The sequence below is a fragment of the Polypterus senegalus genome, chromosome 4 (genome assembly GCF_016835505.1).
Source record: "Polypterus senegalus isolate Bchr_013 chromosome 4, ASM1683550v1, whole genome shotgun sequence".
In the NCBI taxonomy this organism is placed as follows: domain Eukaryota; kingdom Metazoa; phylum Chordata; class Cladistia; order Polypteriformes; family Polypteridae; genus Polypterus; species Polypterus senegalus.
Window position 1 is genome coordinate 205362969 of NC_053157.1, and position 26598 is coordinate 205389566.

At 38.4% G+C, this 26598-nt stretch overlaps 1 protein-coding gene across 9 annotated transcripts in view; it reads right to left on the reverse strand.

The window, feature by feature from the left end:
• The window catches only part of LOC120527927 (transcription factor COE3-like), a 411253-nt gene that overhangs the window by 69999 nt on the left and 314656 nt on the right, over positions 1 to 26598 (reverse strand). The gene's annotated exons all lie outside the window — the stretch shown is intronic.

A 26598-nucleotide genomic window follows, 5' to 3' on the forward strand; every position in this document is an offset into this window, starting at 1 on the left:
ATGTGTCTCTTTGCTTTTCTACCTCTGTTTACATTTCTGTCCCTCTTTTTTCTATATTTTCAGATTCTTCTTTTCTGTGTTCTCACCATACATCATCATTCTAGAAATAACACAATGGCCTATTCTTCTTTTATTAATTATTAATACCATTAGTTTCTGCTGTTCTTATGTAACTTAACTCTGCAATGTCAAAAAAGGAAAATGTGATTTTCCTGAAAATAGCAATTAAAAGAGATAACATGAAAGTGTGATTAGTTGGATAATAAATTCTCTTTCAAAAACTACATATTAAAAATCTAACAGAGAAATTATAAAAAATGTGTAGCTTTTGGATAGATAGATAGATAGATAGATAGATAGATAGATAGATAGATAGATAGATAGATAGATAGATAGATAGGTTGCTTATGATTTAAAAATATATTACTACCATTTTCATATTTCTGCAGTGAAATTAATGGCAGATCAAACCGTTTTGGTCAGTCAGGGTGATACTCTCAACTGAATCTGGAGCTTTGTGGCAAGTAGTGATATAATATTAGTAGAATCTGACAAATGTATAATAGCTAATTCACTAAAAAAATAGCTTGATGTACTCTAAGTGCCATTCTACTCTGAGGGAAGAAGAGAGAGCCTAATGGTGAATTCCTAGTGTGGGCTTTTCTACATGAACTGTTTCAAGCGCTCATTTCATTTTGAAGTTAGTGTACTAAATGTAAGGCATGGCCCCCAAACAAGATGCTAGGAATAACGGATGGTTTTAAATACTTATCATAACTTATATATTGATTAGGATTCTTGAAAAGTGATTAATTAGGGATCTATCTATCTATCTATCTATCTATCTATCTATCTATCTATCTATACTGTTTTAAACAAAGTTATGTTTAAATATGTTATGATTACTTTCTTTCAAGAAAGTGGTAATAGTCCCCTAAAGTTCTGTCAAGCAACATTGACATTCTACTGGCCAAAGGTTAAAAGTACCTATTGCTGTCACTTGTTGTGATTTTGTGAGGCTTTCTCTTTATTAACTCCAGGCCCAGAGCTTAACATACCACCTTAAGCTCAAGCCCACAGTATCACTTTCAGAAATTGTTTCAGACTAATTTGATTCCATTTTCTTCCCTCCCCTATATTTATTTCCATTCCCCCTGAATATGCTGTAGAAAGCGAGCCTCCAATTTCCATCCTTTTTCAAACAGAAAAAAAAAGAAAGGGAAAAAAGGAAACGTGTTAAAGAAATTTCTCCATAATCAAGCCCATTAATCATAAAAGGCTGTCAAATTTGACTTTGGGGACAATTTGTCAGTCGGCTTGCCCACTCTGCTTTTGTCACACGCGCCTCTTGTATTTTATAAGGATGATTGACACTCCAAATACCAGAGAGCAGAATAGCTAGTTTACGCTAATATGCATAACTGGCGATTTCATGAATAAGAATAAGGGCGCACCAGCAAATCTGCCTTTTGAAAGCAGACGGCTGTGTGCCGCTACACCAAATAGATGTTATTACTGTTATAACAATATTTGTTTTCTTTCCCGAAATGGGCCTCCAAGCTGCTAAATCAAATTTGTTTAAGCTCGTTTGTACATAAGAGAAGAAAAGGCCTCAGAAGTCTCAGTGCGATTTCCGAGCCTGCACTCTTACAGCTTGCAAAGTGCTCTCATACAATGGAGAGGGGTCTCTGAGGTTAACTGCTTTCGAAGCCGAGTTCAGTGTGGGACGGGCTTTTCTGTTTCTGAGCACACTGGCCTCCCAGAGCTTTTTTGCTGTTTTTATTGAGCAGGTTGTAGTGGTTTAAATGTCTGACTGCCCTTAAGGAAGAAGCAGAAAATGAGAGAGAGGGGGAAGAAAAAAGAGAAGGCAAGCCTGCTTAGAATGGCAGAGGCCTCACTGACCCTACAAATTACAATACAAAATCAATAGACCAGAATGAGAACATTTTACAAAGTGTGTGTGAGTAGTGGGAAGTGTCTGACTGAAGGTTTTAGTTAATAATGTAGAGAACGACCTGTACATGACCATAACTGCAGTTTTGAATATGCAGCATGTGTTACTAGGTATAATGCATAACTATTATTTCATATGCAACACTCCATCACAGGGCTCACTCAAGAACAAATCCACACCACAGTTTTTTATTTTAGCCGTTTTTACAAAATTGTAACAAACTATGCAATTTGTGAGGATTGCATGCATTAGAAAGCTAAATTGGTTTTACTGTGACTATGTCACTTAATATTTCCATGTAATTGCTTACAGGCAAATTCAATTTGACTTTCTTTGTTAGACTGAGTGAGAGCAATAAGTTTTGAATTTACTTATAACTTACTTTATAATGTATACACATACAAACACACATGTTCACTCAGTGCCTGCCTTATTAGGCACTTTTGCTTGTTAATGAAAATAACCTGCTCTTCTGAGCAGTGAATCACATGACTGCAACTCAGTATACGTAGCATGTACTCATGGTGAAGAGGCTTGGTTTCTGCTTGAACAAACATTAGAATTGGACAAAGCCCATGATGTAAGAGGCTTTGACTGCTGTCTGATTGTTAGTCATGGTGATCCCAGCATCACAGGAGCGACTGCCTCCTTGGAATTTTCACACACTACATTGTCAGCAGTTTACAGAAAAGCCAGTGAGTGGCAGTTCTTTGGGCAAAGGCACATTTGTTGATGAGAGAGGACAGTGGAGAATGGCCAAACTTATACAGAAGGAAAACACGATAACACCACATTGGATTCTAATCCTGTTAGCTAAGAACAGGAAGATGAGGTTACACAGGCCATGTTATCATCAACATTGCAAGATAAAAGACTAGAAAAACATTGCTTAAACAGATGAATTTTGATTTTTTTCAATGATATAAAGATAATAGGATCAGAATTGGCATAAACTACATGAACCCATGCATCTGCCTTGTATTTTGTCAACAGTAAAGGCAGATGGTAATAGTGTAATCAGATGTAGATCTACTATGAAACTAATGAGTTTAATTTTCAACCATAACTCAAAAACTATAAGACACAAGTAACTTTGACATGTGAGATAGCCAAATCTGAGATGTAGTACTTAAATTAAAAAAAAATTGTGGTGATCTGTTGTGGAACGTTCCATGTGCCTACCAGAATGGGCCGCCTCAAATTAGGACCCGAATGTACTGCTGTGCACCGGGCAACGCACCACACAAGTTCAGATTCCCAACAAGCCTTACCCCAAGAGACGGTTTTGAGCTTTCTGGGGATGAGGCTCCTGAGGGTTTTCACCCATCCTCTTCATAATGCAAGCAGCCTTCCTAGGAGTGGCTGCACCAGAGCTACTCCTGTGGAGAGCAGTAAGGAGACCTGTCTGTCTCTTAGCTGAAGTTTTTTTTATGGTGACTGGAGTGACAATCCTGCCAACAACCCCATGATTTCCCTGCAAGGCTAGATGCAGTTTAATGTCATACCCACAGACAGACATTCATGTCTCTGGTGACTATTCCTATGAAGTCAGTAGAAGGATTGGGAGCTTTGGGGGGTCATGAGGTCATTGGAAAGGGGTGTATGACGCTCCGGATATCTTTGCAAAAGGACGAAGGTCCAAGTCTTACTTCCTGTTTGACTATATGGTTGCAAGACATGGACACTACCCAGTGACCTGAGATGAAGACTGGACTCCTTCTGTACTGTGTTTCTTCATAGAGTCCTTGGACACTGCTGGTTTGACTTTGTGTCAAATGAGCGGTTGCTCACAGAGTCACGAATGAGGCATATTATCTGCATTGTGAGGGAGCGTCAGTTATGACACTTACGGCCACGTGGGTGATCCAGCTAACAGGATCCTCATTGTTGAAGACCCAAGTGGCTGGACCAGGCACCTGGCTGTGTCAGATAGATGGTGTCTGCCTGGGGGGTTGCCAACCAGGGTCCCAAGCTGTTTTGTCATGTGGTGAGTGCGGCAATGCACTGTACCAGTGCAAGCTCCCCAACCTGACCTGACCTGTTGTAAAACAACCCATTGAAGAAAATAATAATGGTTACTCAGACTGGTGGCAAAGGGGTCGCCATAACAGTTCAAGCTTCAGGATTCCAAAAATGTAGGTCCGCCACTGAGTGTAATGGTGTGGGTAATACATTTTTGGAACAAATCAGGCCAATATGAGTCTTGAATGCACCTGCACTTTTGCTGACTATGCTCATTTTTTTTTTTTTATTAAGTCAACCTGTTTTCCAAACTGATACTTGAAATAGGATAAAGTGCTATGTCACAAAGCACTCATTACCTTAAATTGGTTCCAAGAACATTATAGGTTTACTCTAATGGCCTGCTGTCCCTAGATATCAACCTAATAGAGCACCTTTGGAATGGTGGAAGGGGAGATTTGTAGAAAGACTATATGGTCAAAAACTTCCTAAGGAATGCTTCGAGAACTTTGCTGAATTCAAAACTCAAAGAATTAAGACTATTCTGTAAGAAAAAGGGGTCCTGTCTATATTAAATAAGTGCACCTAATAATGTTGTTATTGAGTATACTGTAAATTATAATACACACACAGATATATACAGAACCATAAGCACAGTACACTAACACCTAAATTGATCCAACAATGACTTTCTAGTATTGGCAACAGAAAGCCAGGGTCTTATCTGGGAAAAATCAGCTCACCAAGCTAGTCCGCTAAACGGCACAGTCACGCAAACTAACATTACTGCAATGTAAATTTTAAAGTCTTGGAAAGATGTTCAAACTCCACTCTTATTGACTGAAGTTTGTTGGGAACAGAATCATTTTTGTAAATCACACCAAACAAACTACTAGCTACTTAGCATTGTTTCCTGTACTGCTTCCACCTTAATGGCACACACAAATATATATATATATTGTAAATGCTGCTGCAGGCGGATGCGGCAGCCCTTCACAAACCCCCTCTTAAACAGTGTTTCAATGAAAAAGAAACACACTCTTTCACTACTATTTTGCTGGAGCAGCTGCCGGCTTGATGGCTTGCAGCAACATGACTTGCTCCTCGCGAAGGTCTATGAACATTTAAAGGAACGAACTGTGGCCATCCTGAGGTCTCTCACTCTCCTTTCCCTCTTCCCCCAGACTTTCTTCACTTTGGCCACTGCTACTACCCCGCTGGAACCCCTTGATGAAGAAGACTTTGTGCTCTTTTGAGCAGGAGTCGGGGCCGATGCATCATGTTTGACAGCTGTTCCTTCTGAAGCTGGATTGCCTCTGTAAGAGACTTGTATTTGTAACTGGCAGAACAGCAATAAACTTTGTACTCCTTGGAAAACCAGCTGAACTCCCCTGTGTGACTTTGTGACCCAAGCTTGGCACGATATATATATATATATATAGAGATATATATACTATGGATTTTTCCCATCCTCTTCAATCCAATAAGTTACAGGTAGGTCAAGAATCTCAAAATCAATGCAGTATTGTGAGCACATAGAAATAAAGAACAGGAGAATCCATGGTGTACAACATTATTCAAGCCCTGGCATAACACATTTTCCCCTACCTATATATTAGGTCCCACTGCTACCTTACAGATTCAGAATCTTGTGTCATATTGAGATAACTGTCTATTTGGAGGTTGAATGGTTCACCTTCAGGTAGTCTAATTTATTGACTGATTTTTGCAAATTGGTCCCGTGTGAGGTAGCCCTGCGATGGACTACCCACCCAGTCCAAGGTAGGTTCCTACCATCTGCCCAATGCTGTCGGTGTGTACTCTTACTCCTTGACCCTCTGTTTGACAGTAGATAAACGGACTGTTTAAAGATCATGATATGTTCCTTCATAACTTGTTCTGGTATGGATAATTTTATACAGGTGTTAAAACATCCATCCATTATCCAGCCCGGTATATCCTAACTACAGGGTCACGGGGGTCTGGAGCCAATCCCAGACAACACAGGGCGCAAGGCAGGAAACAACCCCAGGCAGGGTGCCAGCCCACTGCAGGGCACACACACACACACTAGGGACAATATAGAATCGCCAATGCACCTAACCTACATGTCTTTGGACTGTGGGAGGAAACCGGAGTACCCGGAAGGAAACCCGTGCAGACACGGAGAGAACATGCAAACTTCACGCAGGGAGGACCTGGGAAGCGAACCTGGGTCTCCTAACTGTGAGGCAGCAGCTCCAGCCACTTCGCCACCGTGCCGCCCATGTTAAAACATATGACGGAAAAAATGAAAAATTGATTACACTACTTTGATTCTGATCCAACACTTACCCTGTGCTGTTAATGGCAAGAAAGTGGTTCATCTGAAACATTTAAATTAATTGTGTTATAGTTTGAGCTAAATAAGGCTAGTTAGACAAAATTTTTAATTTTTTGCATTTTTTTTGATATTGAGAATATATTTTAATTAATCCAATTCAGCATGTCAGGCTAACATAAAATGCTTTGGGGATTTCTGAATTGCTGTAAGTATTAAACAACTGTTTCCTTAGATTTATTAAAACAGAAAAAAAAAATATTTACATGAAATAAAGCATTATGAGTAGGAACAGAGGATAACAATCTCAGCATTTTCATGTGGGGAAATAAAACTGGTATGATCCATAAAAAATAACTCTACAAGAACTTTTGAAAAAGTTAATATACAGTAGATTTAATGGTAAGGCCTTTATTTCAAATACACCCTTGCAATACAAACACTGTCCCAAAGTCTTTGGCATAAATCTTTACACAACATGACTGCTCTTCTGTGTGGCAACATTGAGTATGTGAGTGAGTGGGGCACTCTTATGACCTGCAGGATCAATACCTAAATCACAAAGCCACCCCACCTAAACAAGCTAAAAGTCATAAAGGAGAGTTTTGTTTGATTTTTTTCTTTAATATCATTAAGTAACATCTTTGCTATGTGGCACATTACTTAAAAACTGCAGGCGACAGGGCATGCATTTTTTTATTAATTGTAATTAAAATTCAAATACTCTATATAATCAAATTAAACTTAACAAAACCAAAATTCAACTGCCACCCAAAAGAAAGAAAGAGCAAATAAGGAAGAGAATCCTTTTCTCCCATATAGAAGATTATTCTAAAATATTATTGATTAGATAAGGGGTGCCCACACTTTCTCGGCTTGCGAGCTACTTTTAAAATGACCAGGTCGAAATGATCTACCTACATTAAAAATGCTATATATATATATATATATATATACTGTATATATACATATATATATATACACAGTATCAGTATATGTTGTCATAACTTGCATGACTGAATAACCTTTATGGCACAATAACAATTCAATACATTTATGGTCACTACAGCATTTGGATTTAATAATCGTCATCTGGGAAAAGGCTGACTCGCATAAATAAGTAGAGCCGAATAATGCAGTCAAGGAGCTTTTGAATTCAGCTGAGTGAAAAATGACGGCTGTCCAATTAACTGCAATTTTAGTTCCCTCTCCTTTCTCTTTCTCAGATCGCTTTTCGGAAGGAAGTCAGTTTCATAGTTTCTATGAATAGTTCAAAACAGCCTTTCCACATTTTCCTTCTTTGGAATAGCAATGATTGACAGATCAGACAAACGCATTTCGATTGTGACATTGTGAGAAAAAAATCCTCTTCCAGTTCCACATCCAGCCCATACCTTCCCCAAACATTTTTTTTAAAATCCCTTCTTTAGTCAATATAAATTGGAAGGCTAACTAGATCACAACCGGAGTTTTGCAGTAGCTCGCGCGTTTGAATGTGCGTGTGGGATGACCAGTGTGTTAGAAGAGAAGAGATCTCAGACTGGCCGCCCTGTATGTCAATCAAGTGGTAAATGTCATAGGGAGGATATATGATAGACTATCGTTTAAAAAAATTTTTTTTGAATGCAACGCAATCTACCTCCACTACCTTTGCGATCAACCGGTCGATCATGATCGACGCATTGGGCACCCCTGGATTAGATCCTGCCATATTTAAAAAAAAGTTTTGAACAGATTGTCTGAGTGAGAATTAGATTTTTCTAAATTTCAGATACTATATAACATCAGTTACCCACTGACTTGACATTGGTGGGCTAGGATATTTCAGGATGAGCAAGATAAGTCTACATGCCAATAGTGAAGTAAAGGCAATTACAGTTTGTTTGTCTTTCTCCACTTTAAGCCCATTTGGGAGTACACCAAACCCAGCTGTAAGGCTGTCTGATAGGCATTAAAAAAATTTTGTCCAAAATAATGTTAATTTGGTGCACGCACAAAACATGTGGCCAAATGAGGCTGGAGCTCGATTGCAAAGTTCACAGGTTGAGTCTTGCTCTGGAAATATTTTGGATAGTTTTAATTGAGATAAATGCACTTGATAGAAAATTTTAAGTTGAATGACTGAGTGGTTTGCACATATGGAGCTTGAGTGTATTCTGTGCATGGCTGCCTTCTACTTCTTTTCTGAAATGTTACGTGAACGATCGTTTTCCATTTGTGCTCTGGGATCTTTGAAAGGAAGGGACTTTAAATTTTTTTTTACAAATTGTGGAGATACTATCTGAGTCATCAAGACTGATCAATACTTCTTCAGGAATAGAATAAGGTGAAAGGTGAGGAAAATTGGGCAGGTTCAGTTTTGCAAAGTTTCTAGCCTGAAAGTAGTGGAAAACTGTGTTGATGAGAAGTTCAATTTGAAGCTTAATTGCCTGTGGGATGCAAGAACATTATTGATGTACAAGCCTCTAAATGTTTTAATCCCAGACATTTATCAAGCATTAAATATTGTATACATTTAAGAGGGTGGAAAAAGGTGGTTGTCATGTAGAGGTGAAACAGATATGAGCTTCTTTATCTTAAAGTGCTTCCTATATTGGTTCCGTATTCTGAGTGAATTAATTCACTGGTTTTCCTATAACATTTCCCCAAAATTTACACATTAGTAAAGGTTTCCTATTGAGAGTTGGTTCCTCTCTTATGTTTAAACCTGGTTTGGCCACTGAGACATTGAAATGGACAAATTGGAATCAGTTTATGGATAGATGGAAAGTGTCTGTCTTATTTATTAAAAATAGAACACAGCATCATCAAATCCTAGCCCCCATACTCAGTATGTGAATTAGCTAAGGCCACATAAACTGCGAAGCCATAGTTGCATGCTCTCTATATGGCTTCTAAACTGATGTACTTTGTGCATGCTAAGGATGCTCAGCTGTATGTCACAATCTGTCACAAAACACAAGCTGTATGCTAACAATTTCCCTTAGTAATGTCAGTACTTAGAGCATGAAGGAATTGCTTCTCTAATTGGGCACCATTCATCCACCTATTGTCTCAACCCACTTAATCCATCCCTGTGTTGCAAAGGAGTGAACTTAAATATGGTTGAATTACTTAATGTGGAATAACCTGGACATTTCAAAAGGGTCACAGGGTCACCTAGAATGTGAAGTTTTAATAACTCATTACAATCTCTGGTTGAAAGAACTACATCCCTGTAGACACTGATTCAATTCTGATATACACATTTTAGCAGCTGCTGTCCCTCTATGACTTTCATCTCTGTCTCTGTCTCTTTATCTTTCCTTTGATTTCATTACCCTTGGATGGATTACAGCAACCCTCATCTCTACGGTTTTCCTGAAAAAAATATGAGCCGACACCAACTGGTTCACAACACCCCAACTAGAATTCTGAAATTTACCTGAACCCTCTTGATCACATGACCTAACCACATTGGCCTGCTTCACATGTTTTTAATATCCAGTCCACAAGTGATCTAAACCTTAAAAACAGACACAATAGAATGCCTGCCTGTACTGCTTACCACATAAAAAGCTGGGAGAAAACTCAAGATCTTCTGCTGTCAGCTTTCTTGGTTTCCCAAAGCTTTTCTACTACAGCATTGATGCACAAGCTCTCTGAAGTTCTCTATAAATTTCAATTGAAAGCAGAACCTTCAGAATTGGGCGTTAGCTTATATGATAAGTCAATTCCATACAATATTCCACCTCAGTGTCTTATATCAATACGCTTTAAACAGAGCAGTCCATGCTGCTTCTATGTACATTCCCTACAAGTTGATTATTTTGATAGTCTTTGGAAAGAGCATTTTGTCAGAGTTCACTGAATGCAATAGACATACATGGCTCCACTGTGACCACTCAGCAACATGCTCACTACCTAAAGTTAAATGATGAAATTGTCTCAGGGCCAATAATAATTCTAATAACAATTAATAATAATATTATATTGTTAATAATATTCCTGTGTTGTCCTCTCCATGAGAACACATGTATTGACTCAGACAGCTAAACAGTGACTGAAACTTATTTCTTCCGTACCATTGATCAAATTTTGTCCCATTTTAAATCCTCACCTTCCACAGTTGCACTAGAGTCACAAGGCACATGTACCATCAATTGATTACACAAATTCTATTCTCACTGAAACCGCCTTTCTGTATACTGTTCCGGCCAGGCGTTAACATTACAATGCTTAGTCAAAATCAGATTATTCTCATGAAGACTGTGGGCAGCGTGACTGCTTTTCTTTGAAGAGATGCTTATTGGATGGAGAGGTCAAGAGCTTTGAAAAAGCTACCATTCATTGCCCTCTATGCTTGTGAATGGGTGCATGTAAGAGCTTACTGTAGCCTGGGCCCTCCGAGTGCTTTTATTTATTTATTTATGTGCTGCCTATTGGCCTCAGATGGCTTTCATTCTTTAGCTTAATTAAGAAAATGTGCCTTCTCAGGCTTGAGTAATGGTGTTAAAATCCAAGTGCTTTGATAGATCAAGAGAAAAGAAAAATCAATGAAAAGACACAAATCTCTAGATAGCTAATTGTATTGGAAAGAAAGAAGGAAAGAAAGAAAGAAAGAAAGAAAGAAAGAAAGAAAGAAAGAAAGAAAGAAAGTTAATTATTACTGAACATTTTATTTCCTCTGTCATTTTTTCATTAAAATGCACATCTCTATATAGACTAAATAAAAATTAAATATGTACTTTCAGAAAGTGGAGTGATGTCATGGTGGATTCTAATGCACAATAATAGTGCTCTGAAACATACAATTAATAGTTTAAAATTCAAACTTTCATTTGCTGTTTACTTTGTGTATATAGACACTGCTTAAGATAAGTAGGTTAGAAAAATGGATGGATGGAGGGAATTCCTATTTGCTCTTGTTTTGTATGTAAACAGCAAAAAGAGATATAAAACAACAATAACCACAGAAAGTTAAATATAATGAGATTTAAATCATACAATTTACAATATATCACACAGCATAAAGCATTGAAAATAATACAAAATATGTAATAGTATAGAGCAATGAGCAGTATATAGTGTAAAAATATAGGAGACAACAATCAATCAGAATTTAAAACATGTACACTTTAGGCTAAACATAATATCTATCTATCTATCTATCTATCTATCTATCTATCTATCTATCTATCTATCTATCTATCTATCTCATAACTGATATTTCAAAGAATGAATGAATACTTATTTTTTTTAAATAATTAGCATCTTGTCCTATCATTCTGTGAATCATCAGCCCTTGAAATTATCTCCCTATACATTTATTTGTAGTACCAACTCAAATAAACCAACTCAAAAATTAATGTGTTTAAGAATGGCGTGTGGTGCACTGATTAATACTCCTTCCTTACATCGGCAGTGGCCAAGGTTTGATTGAGGCCCATTTGCAGTGTGGAGTTTGCAAATTCCCTCTTCTGCTTGGAGTGTTTGTGTTTTGTTTTGGTCTGGATGCTCTGATTGCCTCTCACAGCCCCAAAACTTAAATATTAAGGTAATCAGTGACTCTAATTTGATTCAATTTTAGTAAGTTTGAATACAGATATGAGTGGGACCTGTAATGGACTGCTGTACTGGTTCATGTAGGATGGGGTTCCTTCTATCCAAGATCCTGTAAAGAATAAACAAGGGTATACATTTTATTGATGGATGTTTTAATTGTAAAATTATTTTTGATCGTAAAGAAAACTATGGGAAAGAAATCTGTAAGATCAGAAAACCCCTTTTTTATATTTTTTCCCACATAAGATAAATAAAATGCAATTCACAGCACTTTAGTGGTAAGTATTGTAATGACAATAAAAGCTTTGGATCAAAGAAGACACATAACTGAGTGTGAGATCAGCTTATTGGCCTCAGACCACCTTTTAGTTGCTTAGTTCCTATTGACAGGCAGACTTGCATTATATTCCCAAGATAACATATCCTTTAGTTCTCTACTCATTATTGTGATGAAAAGCAGAATTTCTAGATAAAAGTGTTTAATCTTAAATGGTAAAATGCATGTCAGAGAAAGTACTAAATGCAGACTCTTCTATTTAATTTTGCTACTAGCTACGTTACCTGTCGAAGATAGGTAATAAAATAAAGTTAAAAATATTTGGTACTTGATATCTCTTGCCATACGTGTAACCACAGCTTCCAGAAGCATGGCTTCAAATCCTAATCTGGTTATTTTTTGTGTGGAGTTTCCTTTTTTTTGTGTTGGTTTAAGTTTTTTTATGGCCACAGTGTTCCTCCTCTGCTTTTCCAAGGTGCCCTTGGCTGGCACCTACTCTCTTGACCGTATTCCCATAAAACCTACTTCTTGTATCATTTCAAGGTGCCTTGCTCACCTCCTGTCTACTTTTTGACCAACGCCAATTGTAGACATCCTTCCATTACTCACTGCGAAAACATCATTTGTATTCTTGCAAATACTTCCCGTGTTTAAAAAGTGACTCGCAGCTTTCCTCCTACATCTTTTTTTGGTATCCTAATGCGAATTAATCTATCTTACCTGGCGCTCCCTGCCTCATTCACTTTTGACTGAGCATCCAAAGTGAAACTGACGAATCAGATCATGTAAAACTGATGAACCAGATTGTTCGGAAGACCAGAAAAACAAATGGACAGTAATGTATTGGAAAGTGACTCTACGTTTTCTTCCTAAGCCTTTCCTCAGTATCCTTGTCTATCTCATATCTCTTGTCTGGTGCTTCATCTTTTGATTGCATTTGATTGAACAACTAAAGCAAAAATGATCAGTCAGACCAAAGCCAAACTGACCAATCGGATTGCTTGGAGGGTCTGGACATTCACAGACGCAGTAGTGTTTTATTGTATCTCTCTACATATATAAAATCCAGTCTCTGTCTGTCTGTCCGCTTTTCACAAGAGAACTACTTAACGGATTTATATCGTTTTTTTTCTATAATTTGCTTCAACATTCTAGCTGATTTTGCGACTTATCTCATTGCGCTATGCATCATAGTTAACTTGCAGTACCGATTTATTTTCACGAATCTGAGAGAGACGCAGCAGGGTGGGAAACTCCTCACTCATGCGCAAGCCTTAGGCCATTCCCTTACCTCCGCTTAGCTAGCAAAAGAAAGAACTGCTTAACGGATTTAGATCAAGTTTTTTTCTATAATTTGCTTGAACATTCCAGTTGATTTTGTGACTTCTCTCCTCATGCTGAGAATCATAGTTCACTTGCAGGAGTGATATATTTGCACTAATCCAAGACAGAGGCTGCGGGCCAAGGGGAGGGAGAAGCATGATGTCAGGAGTAGGGAGCCGGGTGGGGCCCTCCTCACTGTCCTGTTTCATCACTACTTGGGCAAAGCCACAGGGCACAGCTAGTATTAGATATATACAAATGCCATAATGTAAACTTGTTTTTTCTCTCACCTCAGAACTTCAGCACACCTGAATCAACATCAAAGAGCACCTTCTCATAATACCCAACACTAAATAAAATAAATAAATACTTGGTTTAGTGTTCACAACTACTGAAAGCTCCCTGAAATTTCTATTCAGTTCAAGAAATTGAGAGGAACCAACCAATCGGAAACCAGATCATTACACAGCTAAGTTGCACCCACACTGGGGAAAATTAGTGCAACCTATCAGGTGTTAGGTTGGGACTGAAATCCCGGAACTTGGAGCTGGGAGGCAGCAGAGCTGTTTATTGTGTTACCATAGCTCCAACAATTCCGATTATTTTAATTTTTGCTTATAGTGCTCTTTACCTCAGGGCTCACCCAAAGTGCAACACATCTATGCAAAATCCATAGCACAAAATTAACAAATTACCAGACATCTTAAGAAACACTTGGCAGCATTGTGATGTATTGTCATGGGTTGCTGCCTCACAGCTTCGGAAACCTGACTTCAAATCCTAATCTTATTTTTTGTGTGGTTCCCCTGGTTTTCTGTCTGTATAGGTTTGTTTATGTGGCTACTGCAGTTTTTTCTCTCATATCCCAAAGATGTGCATGTTAATTAGTGAATAGGAATGGTGGCTCAACTGAAGCAAAATGGGGTAAGATTTTGGCACCCCATAAATGTGGATAAAGCAGGATTAGAAATAGATGGATTATGGGAATGACTGGAGCTAACTGGTATGTAATGTTGCTTAGTGTGTCATCTTTAAATGTCATGTTTGTGTTGAGATGTCATAAATTAGGGCAGTGAGATGTTTTTCATCTTAAAATCTTTTCTTTCACACATCCTACTATCAACTTCACCACTTTCAGATTTTTTTTATTTTCTATATATCCTAAGCCTTTTCAGAAATGTGCTTTCTGGGCTAGGATGGACTAATAAAGGCTACATGCTCCTTAACTGCAAATTACATATGTTGCTGAAGGTGATAAAGTGTCCAGAGCTTGAGTTAAAGCTCAAGCTAGTGTCAACTTTGCCAAAGCCTTTGAATTCATGAGCCTTGCTTCGAGTGATGTTGCTGGAAAGAGTTAAACCTCCACTGCGACTCAGAGCAGAAGAGCTGATTACTAAACACCACAGAATTTCTTCCCAGTTGAATAATTTCATAATTTTCATGAACAGGGGAAAAAAAGAGGCAGTTGTCAGACAGCATATGCTTTTACTCTAATAAACCTTGCAAACAGGGCGTGTTTCCTGGGCCTTTCTAAATTGCGACAGAGGCAGCAGACATTGTGTTTAAAATTAAATCCATTACGTCTGCTTATTAAAATCCAGCAGCACCCTGACCTGGGTTCCTCATTGGACATTGGCTGGCCAGCCACACACCAATCAATACACACTTTCCTTCTAAAGAGCTTGGATAATTGGAGAATGGGAGCGCACGGCTGAACCCCGACCCCCGATGCATTACACGGCTGATATGAAGATAGATTGCCTGATTTAGTGTAAACATATGCTCCAATTCTAGCCATCAGCGCCACTTTCTCCATCGTAATTTGTATTGATTTTTGGCCATCTTCGCATTCTGCTGAACGTGTGATTAGACGGAGAAAGATAATGTAGTTCACTTGGAGTGTGTGTGCACGAGTCTGTTTTCTTTTTTTTCCCTTCTTTTTCTGTCTTCTAGCATGGCGATTACACAGCCTCCTTGAGTCTGTTGTTACAAATGCAATCCCCATTGCCAGACTGATGTGGTGGCAATGTACTGGCAAACACAATTTCTGTCAATACACTGCGGATGAACACAATGACAGAAGCACTCAGGAACAAGCAAACACACAAATAAATAAATAAGCAAACAAACAAATAAGTAAATAAATAAGACACCTTTGGGCTGGGCGCCAAGCCTCCTGACATAATTTAGAGTGAAATGTGCAAGCATTGCTAGCAAAATAGGGAAAAACCACGGTGTCCCTTAACAGATATCGCGACAGCTGTATCCTGCCATAGTGCCTTCAGAAAAACAGCACAAGGGCGGTCAGAAACACTAAACCTCCTGTTATAAGTCTATTAGAATAAAGAACAAGGATTGACTAACTTACAAAATAGTAGACACACACAATTACATATGCCAATTTGTCTACCAGCATCTCACAGAAATTGAGAAATTAGTAGTGCTGAGGTGGTCTGACTGATGCAAACAGAACAGCAAATTCATCCATCCTCCTTCAATATCTACAGCAGCAGACCAATTTAGGGTTATTCACAGGATTTCGGAAATATTCGTTATTATTTATTCTCCTTTATTTATTTGCTATGCAAGTAGAGGCCCTGAGATAAGATATATGTGAAACGTACCCAAGAGGTGTATACTCAGTCATGTCTGCAACTGAGCTTTCTAAATAGAATGTAAACAGGCTTTTAACCAATCATCACTTTATGCCACAGCCCACACTGGTCTATTTCTTCTCCATTTATAAGTGGAGACATACCAGAATTAGACATATGGAAAATAAGCTCTGAAACATTGTTATACTTGCCAAAAGTTACTTACAAGATAAATGATCAAATATTTTATTTTTGCTCTTCTACTCAATATTTGGGCCCTAAGGTACCACCTATTCAATTCAGTTAAATCTGAGACACAACCAGGGGATACTTCCTAAAAATTACTCATCCAAATGAGGAATAGTTGGCCAAGGAAAATCCTAAAGGGCCTCTGGCTAGACTATAGCAATTACTAAAGAAAGAATCAGAAATGGCCAAATCAAACACTACTTTGCTTTGATCTGAATGTCTTCAACGAACATGTCAAGCTGCAAATTCATTATAAAAAGAAAGGTAATACAAGAGCACAATGTCCGTTCAATTGTTTTGAATGTTTTTAAAAGTTGGGCTTGTTGCACTACATCATACTTTGCTTTCTTAACACTGTTGGCATATACTGTACGCGTAAATAGAGTAACACTAGTGCAGGTGTTAGTACTGCTGTCTCGTGAATCCAACATCTCACTTTTGATTCTTATTCCCAGTCATGGTCCCTGTGCTGTTTACTCCTTTAATCCATGCTTGTGGCAGTGTGCAAGTGTGGATCTCTTCCCTGCAACGCTGAAATGGGTGAGGAGGATCTGAGAATGTTATTTTATGTTTTGCTGTGCAGTATATACATTATTTATCAGGATACATGAACTAATTCTGGCATTTTGAGTTATATGTAATTGTTTACTCATTAAATCAGTAATTCCTTTGGGACAGTCATTTTGTGTGCTGGTTGCTATGACAGTACAGGATGCTAGGTAAATGACGTCATTGCAGCAGGCTGTTATGTCTGCAGGGCAGATGAGATCTGCAGTAACCAGGAGAATGACGTGAAAGCAGAAACAAGTCAAAACTGGAAGAACAAAGTAAACCATGCATCACGTCCAAAAAATGAATTGCAAGATATGAAGTCAATGTTCAGAACAAAAGGTAGATAGATACACAAAAAATGATGCATCAAGCACAAAGATTTTTTAGCAAGTGATTTTTTTTTTAATCCATAGCTTGGATAGGGAAAAATTGCCTTGGAAGATCTTTCATATCTGTTGTGTCACAGCACCTAGGTCACAACTTCTGATGACATGGCCAGATCAACCATCAAATGTTTGAACAAAAGGCTTTCATCAACGTACACAATTGCCTATAAAAGGATAATTCCTAACACAGGCTAGTTAAGGTCAATTTTTTTATATCAAGGGAAAATACTCCCTCAAGAAATAATTTTTGAAAGTTCAAAAATTCAATAGAGAATTATTTTTAGATTTTGACCAAGCAATTGTCATCAGCATCCCATTTAGTTTGCTCTTTCAAAATGATTCTTGGATATTCATTTCTTCCATTCTTGTTTCCGTAGTGATTTAATGGAAAGGCCATAACTGCAAAAAACCTTGCCCGCATAAGACTTACATTTATTCAATTATTCTATTAAATCAACAAAAACTCAAAATTTAAAACAAGAAGACAAAAACACTTTAATAACAAAGAAAACTATACCATAATGTTATACATGACCAGGAAGAATGGCATAGTCAGAATTGAAACTAGGAAGTCAATCAACACCATAATTACAGCCAAAATGAGAAACAAAAAAACTAACCTAAGAACTACTAACTAAGAAAATCACCTGAAAAATCCCGGACCATCGAGAAGTGTGCAAACTGACAACATGAAGAATCGTCTTTGCTCCGAACTGGAATCGTCCCTGCATAAATCATCCAGACGATCTGGATCTGCATAATTAGATCTGGACCACCCTGTAAAATGACTGTGAGAGTGTACTTTGAAAAAAGATCTGACAAACCAGACTTAATTCTCAAGAACACACAACGGTGAAGATGTGTATGGACAGATGGTAGGTAGGTAGGCTGCTAGCAATATACTTAAGTACCTCTACATTTCCATTCTTCCTCACATTAGTCAAGAATTATCTTGGCTGATTAGGTTGCACTATTTTGTTTTGTTTCCTTATCTTCACAAAGACTTGTGTGTTTGGTTCATTGGCGACTGTTAATTGTCCCCATATGAATGAGTGTGTAAGTGTGTCTGAGTATGCCCAGCAATAACGTGGTGCACAAGAAGGACCAGCAACCTCGAACTAGAGGAGCAGCTTCAGGTAATCCATGGGTGGTTGAGCCAGATAATTCTGTGCTTTCATTAACCACTGCATACACATATATAAAAATAAATATCAGTTGTACATTTTCCAAGTTAAATTACTGCTAAAATAATCTAATCCCTAGAGATATGATGGAAAATAACTGTGAGTTTATCTGTTCTACAATTTACAGCTAAAGTAATGAATTTTTTACACATTGTTGATTTGCCAGTTTAAATACTATTCAGGATGTTACTGTAATAAAACTCATATACATATTCTTTTTAATTCATTGTTTTTCTATTTGTCTTACTCATTCCAGATTTTTATTCACAGTTAGAATTTATACAAAAACAATGACTATATTTATGTCCCTAGCCATTTTCAGCAATACATCTGACTGCTAAATAGATGAGTAAATATTAACCACTGAAACAGGAGGAAAACATGAAAAAGGCATTATGGTCGAAATTTGTCAGTGAGAAATGATGGATGAGCTTTAGAAGTCATTAAATTTTTAGGATTCTGAATTAGAGGTTTGAAAGTTTTCTTTATTCACATTCTCAGTGAAATCTTTCACCTTTTACTTTTCTACTGCAATCCTTAATACCTAGCATCAAATTTAAGCTTTAGTTTATATAGCAGTTTTTTTTATTTTCAATATCTTCTTAACTATTTTAGCATAAATGTATGAAGTGCACTATTCTTTTCAAATAGATTTGATGGGCAAGCAGCTGGAAGAAGGCTGTTCAACCAGTGATGACAATAATGATGAAGTTATTACATGTCACAGCTTAATGAGGTACGAGTTCTTCTTCTTCTAAGCTACATACATTCAGAAGTATGCGGCTCAAGAGTCCAGCTCTTTAAAGACTAAGGAACATTACCATGTATAGCTGAAGACTTCATCCAAGGAAACTTACAACATTTGAGATACAATTGGTTCCGCTTCTTTTGTTTTTCCAATTGGAGCACACAGTGTCAGTAGTTGGATCTGAATGCACAACCTCAGGATTTGAAGTTCAAAGCTTGAATGGCTACACCACAATGCCTACAACACCTACATTACTACGACAGCTAGGTCAAAGACTTTCATGAGTTTAAAAAGGCCTCCAGTACTCAAAATGCCTTACAATTTTATTTGTAGATGGATAATGAATTTCATCTTAGTCTAGTTGCTTGTATAATTGTGTAGTTGTTCTGCTTGCTTTTGTATCTTGTGCTGCTTTGATGCTTGAACCTTCATTCTGTGAGTACAATAACTTTCTTTGTAAGTTACCTTGGATAAAGGTGTCTGCTAAATAATAATAACAATAATAATAATAATAATAAATGGCATGCCTAAACCAGCATCCTATTTGGCTTCCTAATGACATCTGTACACTGGAGCGACATTTTACTTCATAAACTTTACTTTTTACAACAGATTTAAACTCCCCATTTCGCAGTCGCATCTAATATTTTGCCTCCTGTATGTAAATTTTTAAATTCAGCTTGTGGCAGCCGGCTGGCATTCATGCCCAGCCGGGACGTCCCTGCACACTATATTCAGGGGGAGCAGCCCTGGACAGTGCAATACCTCCCCCTGGACGCTACATGGCCGCCCCCCCCCTGCACTGGAGTAGTGCCTCGGTTCCCCACAGGGCTCCCTGGGAATTGGAGCTGGGTGCAGCCCTGTTTGGTCCCACAGGTACCGCCAAGGGGTGCTGTGTTCGGGACTCCTGAGCCCATGTGGGCAATAGATTTGTCATACCGGGAAGTGCCTCTGGAACTCGGTGATCAAACACCTGGAGCACTTCCGGGTGACCTATAAAAGAAGCCAGCAAACCACCACTCATCGACCAGAGTCGGGTGGAGGAGTACAAGGTTGCTGGGGAGGAGTGGTGGTGCCAAGAAGAAGAAAGTGCTTGTGCTTTACTGGGGAGTAATAGTGCTTGGGACTGTGTATTGCCTGTGGGGTTCACGGGGAAGACATGTCCCACAGGTGAAGAAAAATAAAAGTCTTTGTACATTACAAGTGCTTCCCGTGTCCAATCTGTGTTGGGTCAGGCGCTATATAGTGCCTTATCTTACAAGCTATATAATGTTTCATTTCATTTGTTACATATGTTATAAAGACCAGGTCTGAATTCTACGCAGGTTTACCTGAAAAGATGTTGTCAGATCTATTGTTTTTCTGATAACTTGTTAAAGTTTGGTGTCATATGTAAAATTTACAGATTGCTTTTTATATTTTTTTATCTAAGTAAAAGTGGGTCCTTAATTATAACATCACCAGATTTATAATGTTATCCTTGCACCAAACCAAAGTGAGTTCTGGGTTTAATCCAATTGTGTACCACTGAAAAGTTCTGTGGTTCAGGTAGTTAAAATTCAGCTTTATTTTTTGTAATACAATGCTAATTATTTTTAAGTTTTTTTTTTTTAGGAACAAGTGGAAAAGATGACTTGTGTTTTCTATGAAGTGACATGACGTTATGCAATTTAAATCATTCTTCCTTTTTCATGGTATCAGATAGAGAGATAGAACCTGTTGCATTTTAAATGGGGATGCATGTAAAAATTTCAGGATCTGTTCCTTTATGTTGGATTTTAATGGGTCAGCAACTATGAATAGGCGGTACATATGTTCTGTGTGCAAGCTTCCTACTGCTTAGTATCCGTTATTCTCTACTTTTAATTTATAAATATTCATTTTAATCATTAATATGGCCTGAATATGCTCCTGGCATGATACATTACTAATACTTCATTGGTTTAATACCATATTTCTACTGAGCCTATGTCAGAAAACCTGAGTTGGCTAAAGGAAGCTGTTCAAAGTCCTACCTATCATGAAGCTGTGTCATTCAAACTTGACAGGTTGATTAGCCAATGAATTCTCCACATAGTGAAGGCTTGCAATCTAACCCACACACACAACCAGATCAGCATACTTCACTTTGTTCCTCTCATGTGCTGCCTCTAGCCCTTCCTCCCATGGCAGTGTATGTTCAACCAGCAATGTCGATTTTCTGGTTGCAGCCCATAGCACTGAATTTGGTTGCAATGTTGTACTACAAATTTCTGACAGGAAATTGATGTGCCTGCCCAGGTTCACCACCATTTTTCACTCTACCCCTTGTTTAGGAGCTTGGGTGCTGATCTGCTGTTGGTGATGTCTGCCAGCTCCACTAGACTAAGGAACTGGATTTTTTTGTTGGTTCTCTGCTGGGGTCTCAGGTCTTGCCTCTTGTCGCTGCCTCTAAAACTTCCTGAGTAATTGGTCATTTCTCCACCTGAACTGACCCAGTGTCAGCACAGTCTTGCAACCTGACAGAGTGTGCTGAAGAGAAATGTTGATGGTTCTGCAGAAGTCACAGGCCTGTTCTATGCTAAACCAATGATGGCGGGCCAAGGTAGGGTGTTGTTTGTTGCCCTAATCAGAAAACTGAGTTAAGTCTATGGCAGCTCCTAAACATCTTCCCAGACGTTTACACCACTCGTGACTCCCTCCCATGTTGTTCAGTGCCACTGCTGTCCCTATTGCCACCACCTTCACCCAGTGTTCATCTTGCTCCATCCCATGAATCTCATTGACAATCCTCTCTTCTCTGCTTACTCTCGACCACAATTATGATGAACCACATTAACCTAGGCCTCCCCACTCTACATGGACCCTGTCCACCACTTCCTGGTGTTGAAGTCTGCTTACTGCCAAACTAACTAACTGAGACTTTTAATGACACCATGAAATTTCATCAAGCAGCAGTTTTTCAGGTTACCCACTGTGCTTTCTGATAAGAGGCACAAATGATATCGATGGAATGAGAGGGAAAAGGAAACAGATTTGTGGAAGCCACTAGCAAAAAAGTGTGTATGGGTGAAATTGACTCCTCAGCCGCTCACATAATGTTCATTTGCATCATTCACAACCTGAGTACAAGTCTACAAAAAGGGAGAGGGTAAAAGAGAGAAGGAGAGTGAAGGTGACAATTGCAGATAAACTGAGAATTAAAGGAATTTATTTATACTCACTAATCATGAAATTGAAGAGTGGTAATGTGTTACACAATGACTAGCACATACAAGTTGACTTTCACTGTACTTTGCAAATGTGACCCTATAAACCTAGTAATCCTTTGGTTGCATATTTTAATAACATGATGCTGTTCTTCACTTACATTTGGACAATATTCTTACTGCTAAACTGCAAAAATTCACTTACATTAAGAGCAATATGTTTTTATTGGTTTCATAGCATCTGTAATTTCACTTTTCCAAAGTTGTTTTATGTGTTCATGGGACTTAGAATTAATACTAATTTAACATGGTAACAAAGTCACATTTAAACCAGGGCCTTCTCAATACCAGATCTAAAACCAGTGAACAATGTTAGGGGTTAGCTTGTAGAAATATCTGAAAATGCTTAAGGTGATAATTTTTTTCATGGAAGAAGGTTGCAGCATCCATTTGAGATGTTGGAAGATTCGGTAGAATGGCACAGTTCAAGGACAATATGGTACCCTAACATCTATATATATATATATATATATATATATACATATATATATATATATATATATATATATATATATATATATATTGTCACACACGTGAGAATAGGAGGACGTTGTGTGGACCAAGTAATGGTAATTTCACGCCAGGCCAGCAAAGGGCGGGGTGCATTAAACCTTCTCTTGCTATCTCTGCAGACCAGCCGCGGGAAAACCTATCTGAATAAAGAACGTCACTTCCAGTTCCGGCGCCCAGGAGAATGTCACTTCCAGTTCCAGCGCCCAGGAAAACGTCACTTCCAGTTCCGGCGCCCAGAAGATTATCACTTCTGGTCCCAGCTCCCAGACTGATGTCAGAGAAACATCACTTCCGGTCAACCTACATCACTTCCAGTTAACATACGTCACTTCCTGTTTGACCATTTAAAACCGGCATCTTTTCAAACCTTGATCAGTTCTGTTTTGGACTCCGTACTGGCAACATCATTGCATGAACTTAAAAGAATCCTTTGCAGCTAGGAATATTATACGGGTGGCTGCCCCAAACCTTTTATACGTGTGTCGAGTTGCTTCATTTTACTATATATATATATATATATATATTGTAAAAAGCTATCCTAGCCACATACAGACACGACAACGCAGTGTTCACAACACACACGTTTATTTTTACACTATTTACAAATATTTATAAGTATGCAGTCCTTGGTTCTTCTGGCCTCCCCCACTCCTGTCTTGCAAGCTCCATCCTTCTTCCACCTGACTCCAGCTCTCTGATTGGAGTGAGGCAGCCCCTTTTATTGTGTCCCGGATGTGCTCCTGGTGCATGATGATGTACTTCCGGCACTCCCTAGTGTGGTGGAAGTTCTGCCCTTGCATCCAGAAGCACTCCGGGCATAAGCCATCCCTGGACTGTCAGCATTTCCTGGTGTACGGGAAGTGCTATCCCCCAGGGATCAAGGACTGGCCGAATGCCCAGGGAAAAGGAGCGCCGCTCTCCCGGTTCCTCCTTCCTCCAGACATCCCGGTGGTGCAGGGTTCCTGGCCATCTATCACAATATATATATATGTGTATAATCCAACATCTATCTGTCTGTCTGCTTTTCACGAGACAACTACTTAACAGATTTTGATCTGGTTTTTTTTTCTATAATTTGCTTGAACATTCCAGTTAATTTTGCAACTTCTGTCATTGTGCTAAGCATCATAGATCGCTTGCAGTACCAATTTATTTATGCAAATCTGAGAGAGAGGCTGTGGGCCAAGGGGAGGGGGAAGCAGGCGGGGCCATCCTCACTCACATGCCAGCCTCCGTTCAAGTCGGTCTACCTCTTGCCACATGTTGGAGCTTACCTTGCCTCCACTTCGCTAGTGATACCTGTTTGTTTAGCAGACATTATTATCCAGAGATTTTTAAGGAGTAACGTGTGACGTTTTTGAGATAGAGATCAGAACTACATGTGTTTTAGAGGGTAGCTGCTGATTGGCAGAGATATCATTGCCATGTGGTTTTCTCCTCACATGGGGGACGCTCTCCCATCACAGCTGAACACTTTCAGAGACAGTGCCAATGTTTTACTTTGGAGCATACTTACTTTCCGCTTGGCCAAAATTATATTTTTTTTTATTGATTTTTAAAATTTGTTTCACTACTAAGTGGGCGGAGCTGCGGGGCACAGCTAATCATGAATATGTAACTATTTAAACCTAATCGGTCCCATCCTGTATATCCAAAATAGCTTGTGATATCATTAATTTGTAATATAGCAAATGAAGAACTTAGGTGGCATAGCGATTCAACAGTTGGGGATACTTCCTCTCAGCTCCAGGCGGTGGGTTCAGTTCTAGGCAAGTCTACCTTGTGTCCACATTGATATGTTCTGTGTGTTATATTTTCCACCTTCCTTCCAAAAACAGGACTGTTAGGTTAACTCGTTACTTTGTACAGGACCATGTAAGAATAAGTGTGGATGTAGTTGAACTAAACAGTGGACTGAAGTTCAGGGTTTGCTCCTTGCTTACATGTGGTGGTGCTAGGTTAGCACTTGGCCTTCTGAAACGATATAATGAAACAAGCTGGTTCTAAAATAAGATGAAGCAAAAGATAAATCGATTGAGAGCTTTAGAGTGCTTGTTATTTGGATGACAAGAATGTCATAAAATCTTAAAATGTCATAAACATGCATTTTATTCATGGTTGAACTGCTTATTGAAATGTGGAATGTTAGAATTTAATGACAGAAATGCATGGCATAAGACTTGAATTAAAAATGTGATGTAATTTCCATGCTTTACAAACTGGATGAGCCAAAGCACTATAAGGGTCAAAGCTACATGACATGCCAGGACAGCTGTGATGATGCACATACGTTACATCATAATGTTACTTGCAGCCACTAATTCAGTCATTATGCCACTTAAGGAGATGTTTGCCACTCCTGCACATGGAAAAATGCACAGTGAGCAACTGGATATGAGGAGCTGAAGGGCCAGCTAATGCACTTGAGAAAAAGCAACGTCCCACTATACCACATGTGCCTACATGCCATATTTTTATGCTCCAAATCACCACATGAGGTGCTAATTAATTAATCAACAAAAATTCCTGAGCTATAGAATATGAATCCCAAGGGCTTGAGAAAATGACATAATGGAAGTTTTAATTTGTTTTTCAAAAGTATTTTCATTTTGTAATATTTAGCCAGGCTCTTAAAAGACTGAGGAAAACACATCTTTTATTTAGTTGATCAATCTATATTGCATATTGTTCCATTATCCTTAAATATATCCCACCTAGTAATTAAGATGATTTTACGCTTGCACCACTTGACTCTCTTAGCTGGTTTCCAAGGTGACTTTGCAAATGTTTAAACACACAGGTAATGTGTCACCTCATATAAACAGTAGCCTTAAGCCCTGACCAGGGAGAAAATGAAAGAAGTGTATTGAGCGGTTTCAGCACTTTCAATATTTTACTTCAGTGTCACACCCGTGCAGTCGGAAAATTAAAATTTTCAAAGAGGGAAGCCAATCAATCAAACCCTCCCTGCCCCTTAAAATCAATGCTCATAGAAATTTCATGAACTTTAAGCTGTAATTGACAGTTTGCTATGACTGAAACAGTACAATGGCTTTTTTTTTCCTTTCCTTGAAAAGTCTCATTATGGAAGGTAAAAGGTATAAGTGACAGTGATCACAAAGCTGCCCCCAAGAAATGACACTGCTTCATTAAAAGAGACACTCCATTAGAGACAGAGACAACCACACTGATTAACCCTTCCAGCACCAAGGCCCCAGAATCAAAGTGTAAGAGGGATAACATGAAACATTTTCCTACCGGCTGCAGTTACTTTGATCCCCATTGAAACCAAAGAGGTGAAGGCTGTTTGCAGCTACCTAAAGGTCACATATGAGCACACATTTACATGAGGTACATGAATATCATTCCTAAAGGCACTTGTAAATGTGCATGTGCTGGTATTCTTGACTTTACCGGCAGTATTTGAGCTTGCTAATCATGTCAATACTAAAGGCATATGTGAAACTTACCTTTTATTGAATATTACCCATTTTATTTATCTCAGGGAAAAAAAGATCAAGATGTTTGAAGCAAGTCAAGCTGACATGATAATTTTCTAATTGCCACTCAAGGGAACATGAGTGTTTTTTTTTTTACATTCAAAAAGCAAGATAAGCTTAAGGCTAAAAGAAAAAAAAAAGCATAAATCTGAGTCTATTAAAACATATATTTTTACTACTGAACAGCAGCACGAATAGTCTAGGAAAAAAAATGTTAACATGAAACCTGCTTGTCCTTTCATTT